Here is a 4,675-nt window from a genome sequence, read left to right as displayed (position 1 = left end):
CTGATGGACTTTCAGTGATGGCCTTACTCCCTGTATATGCACACCCCTCACCTCAAAAGCAATACTACTACATTCTGTGTCATTGTCCAATTAATTTTCCACATAACATTATTCTGGGGAAGATTTTGCCCAGTTTTGGGCCCCATTAATGACCATGCATTGCTCAGAATGAAAATAGAAGCCATAACAGCTGTTACACTAACTGTCCTCCTTGGCCTCAGATCTGAGGATGCTGGGATTGGTATAACATCTCTCATTCTCCCCCATAAGCATTACTGTGACCTTCGCTGAACAATTGACAAGGATGCTGAGAGATTGGAGATTGGCATTACCAACTTTGAGAAATCCCTCCTCTCACTGTCTGAAGTTGTCCTATAATTGAAAGAGGGCTAGACTAGCTTTTCCTCTAGCAAGTGGGACTCTGTGCTGCCCTTAAGGAAGAGTGCTGCTTTATACTGGGATTGCAAGGTACAGCATGACTAACGTTAGGGAAGGCTTAGAAGAGAGAAAGTAACAGAACAAGAGGAGAAAGTTGGTTTCATAACAGGTTTTCATCCCCTCCCTGGCTCACCACCCTCCTTCCTTCAATTGTGGGATTCATGGTGGGTTTCCTTCTCCTCATATCTTTTGGCCCATGGGACATTAAAAGACTTACTAGTTTTGTAAAATAGTAAATTGATTCCCCGGCATCTAAACCTATACAAGTTCATTATCGCAGACTTGGTTTGGCTGACAGAGGCTTAGCTGAGCCCCAGGGAGACTGCTGAGAGTCTATCACCTAGGTCTTCACTGCCTGCAATTGGCTCTCATGAGAACAGCATGAAAATCAGATAAATGCTTGCCTGATGTAGCTTGGGCACCTGTAAGTGGTGCAAGACTATGTAGGGCAGGGGGAGGGCCCAATTGCCCACTTCTGAGTCCCCTGATAATCAAACCTGATTGCATTGAGGTTGGTGTCTGATTACCCTTAAACATAACCTGCTGGGGATGACCTCAGGTGTTGATGGGGTCTTACTATCCACCCCAAAATTATACCCAAAAAGGTTGCAAAATGCCTTTGGAGAATCAAGTCAATACTCCCCCCCCCTCCGGTTAGGGTAATGCCCATCATCTGCAAAAGACCTCATAGTCAAAACCTACCTGCTAGCTTCTTAAATTGTTTAAGAAGGGAGGAGTTGCAGGGAGCCAAAGATATTTATTGAAGACAAAGCCATTTAGTGGAGCCAATCAATGCCCGTTAGTGGAAAGTTACCAACAGCTGCACTAGGACCCTAGGTCATGGGTGATAGATTTATGTGAGAACATATGCTCCTCAGTCTTGGAACATCCTCGAGATATATTAAGGAAACATTCTTGAGGTATCTTGCAGGACGTTTTTCAAACCATAAAACATGTTTGCTCTTTCCGCAGCAGTAAATTAGCCTTCTCCCTTTTCCCCACCTTCTCATATATAGTTGTGGAAAAATATCAAATAAACGAGGCTTTGATCAGACAAACAGACTTAGGCTCCCTCCTTGTGTCTCTGTGTCCTACCCATTCTTTCTGCACACACACCCGGCCCCCCATTTTAGAAAGCCATTGAACTCCTCCGGTTCCAGACACAGGCATGTATTACCACACTCAGTCCTAGTGAGTTCTCTGAGTCTACTTTGACATAAACAACATTCTTCTGTAAGGAGTTATATGTTATATCTTATATGTTGCTGCTCCTCCCCCAGCTCAACCAGGCCCTTTTGGGTCCACAGGGACACTACCATTTCTGAGCCTAGCATGGAAAATCCTTGGCCAAAGTAACTAGTGCAATCTTCTCCGTCCAGAACCTTGTCAAACAGAAACCCTCAACTCTGTTTGTTTCCTTCTTCATTCAGTCTTCAACTGACATTTATTGGGTGCCTAGTATGGGTCAGGATGTGGAGCCACAAATGTGGATGAGGTCTGTATCTCATCCTTGAAGAGATATGACAGGAGAATGGACAACACTCACAGGCAGCATGGGATCAGTGCCTGGAGGAAGGATGGGCGGAACTGGAAATGGTGAGGCCTAGGAGGACCCTCAAGCACTCTTCATGCCATTGGCTGCCTGGTGCGAATATGCAAATGAGGAAAGGTCACTTCCTGTGTATGCTGTTTGGAAGGTGTCTTCAGGTGCCACTTTCTCCGTACCATGCAGGAAGGCATGTGTGTGATGAGACACGCCAAGTGAGAAACATGAACCAGTAAAGCTGGCCATGCATGCACCATTTCTGAAGTGGACAAGACAGAGGGCCATGCTTTGCCTCTCCTGCAAATGCCTAGTCTCAGAGGAGGAGCTAATGTACCACTTACTCACACATGGTGTAGGGTGCCTATTTTGCCCCTGTACTTTCCACAGCATTCAGAGTCTCCTGGAGCACAGCAAAATTAAACACCTGGGAAGGAAGAAGATGTTGTTGGATTATCTTAACAGGGGCTTCCAGTTGAGCCTAGATGCTGATGGCAACCTGTTGTTCCCCCATCTTGATTTCATCATCACTCTGCCAAGAGAGGAGACTGGAAAACAGGAGGTCCACCTGGCTATCCTCTCAGGCACATATTCCACATTTCTGGTGTCCTTGTATGTTAAGATGAGGTCTCAGATTAAGGTTGTAACTCAGCTCAGAAAATGAGAGCTCACCTGTCCCCTCTGTTTGACAACATTTATGGTAGCCAATGCCTAAATGTTACACTTGAAGGACAGACACCGTATTATGCCCACAGCCTGTACAGTACTCAGTTCTCCCACCTTTAGGTGTGTCCACTGCTGTGGTATCTACCCTGGAAGCTTGACTGTGGAGGCTATCACTCTTCATTTGCTGCATTGTGCACATGCACCCAAAGACAGCTCAGACCAGCAAGTTTGGTCCAGTTTTGTTGAAAACAGTGAACTGCAGTTTGCCAGTGAGGAAATGGTTACTGATTCTAACTGTCCCTTCAAAAGAAAGTGGCCAGATGGACTTCTGGGTCCAGAAGACAAGAAGAGGGATGGGAAAGGGCCCTTGTGTGTACTGGGTGATGAAGCATCAGATCTGGAAGAAGGGACTAATGCTGTACCTTTGAAGATACAAAGAAATGAAAGCACTACTAGGGAACAGGAGGCCAGTAAAGACTGACCCCAGATCCTAGCATTAGATCCTACTGAATGCAAAGACTACTCCTCTGAGGAAAAAAAGCAGTTTCTTAGAGATTATTTCCAAAAGAAACCATATCCTAGTAGAAAAGAAGTTGAATTGTTGTCTTTATTCTTGAAGATGGAAAAAATTATTGTGGCTTTGTCTTTTGGAACAAGAAGATATATTTGCTTGAAGGCAATAGAAGACCACAGACCCTCAATATTTCTAGGTTTTGATATGTCTGAACTTAAAAATATTAAACACAGACTGAACTTTGAGTATGAACCACAAAAGTCCTAGACAGTAGTTTGTGCTGATTTTGGTGCCACCTTTGATCTCTTGTGTTGGTTTCTGCAGCTTTTCTGGAATTTGCAAGGGCTTAGGAATACTTAGGTTAAGAAGTAAATGCTACTCCAGATGCACTGATTGATGTAGTTATGTCTTTTAACAGTTACTTCTAAGGTTTCTGTTTTTTTTTTCCCAGTCATAAGAATGAAGTTTGGTATTTCATATATCCCTTACTCTTAGTAGTGTCCATGTTAAATGATAAGAAGAGAAGTCTATAAATACTTGTCTTTTCACTTTAGGAAATTTCTGCTTGTTTGGAAATGGTTAGGTGAAAGTAAGAGCATCTTCCGGAGTGTTAGAGGCAGCAGCCTAGGACACAGCAGTGCTGACAGATGGGAACACTGTCATATGTATGGCTTTCTAAGAACACATTTTTGAAATTAACTTCTCTTAATATTTGCTTACCATATTATGAATTTGATTTATGTTTTCATGGTATTTTTGAAAGCTGTGTCTGAAAACACTACTCATATGTCTATGTCCTATACAGTACTAATTTTTTTATTATTAAAATATTCCCATCTCAGGAACTGGTATATAACTCACAATAAGCTCTTTTATAAATGAAGTATTTGTAAGGATTGGAATGCATTCCTTTGTGAAATTCACAGGACATGCAATGTGCTGGACTCTAGTATGACTTACTTACAGATGGCTTGTGCCTGTTTTGCAGAGGAATAGGCAGAGTAACAGCCATGGGGTCCCACATATTAACGGGCTTCCCATTATATGCAGATCTTTAATCTCCAGTAAAATATAAGACAATTTTTAGAATAGCCATTGAGAAGACACAGAACTCTATCTTACTTGAACTACCTATAAGCATGTTGGAGGAAAGCACCATGGTCACATCTATGACACTTCTGTGGCAGCTTGTGTGTGGACCCTATTGAAATGGAGTACAAGTTTCAATCTTAATGGTGAAATGGGTTAGACAGGGAAATCTCTCTTCCTAGTTTGAGTATTTTACTATATGTGTTAGAGTCGAGAAGGTCGGATTACCTCTGGCCCAGGTATCCATTTGAGGGACTGCTAAGGAATCAGTATATTACTGGTCTGTGGATGTCAAGCCCTGTGTTTTCTACAGGGTATAAAGCACTAGTAGATTGCACAGTAATGGAGATCAGCTAGCTTAAGTCTGGAATATTTTTTTTTCCAGCAGAACAATCTACCTCTGATTATGAGACTATCCTTATGAA

The 4,675-nt window shown here is 42.7% G+C and overlaps 1 pseudogene; it reads left to right on the top strand.

Moving 5' to 3' along the window:
* Positions 1-2,468: 2,468 nt before the first annotated feature.
* Positions 2,469-3,398, top strand: LOC110540924 (activity-dependent neuroprotector homeobox protein 2-like; annotated as a pseudogene).
* Positions 3,399-4,675: the final 1,277 nt, after the last annotated feature.

The sequence above is a fragment of the Meriones unguiculatus genome (genome assembly GCF_030254825.1).
Source record: "Meriones unguiculatus strain TT.TT164.6M chromosome Y unlocalized genomic scaffold, Bangor_MerUng_6.1 ChrY_unordered_Scaffold_25, whole genome shotgun sequence".
Taxonomy (NCBI): domain Eukaryota; kingdom Metazoa; phylum Chordata; class Mammalia; order Rodentia; family Muridae; genus Meriones; species Meriones unguiculatus.
Note: the sequence above shows the minus strand (reverse complement) of the source record. Positions and strands in the feature narration are given on the sequence as shown.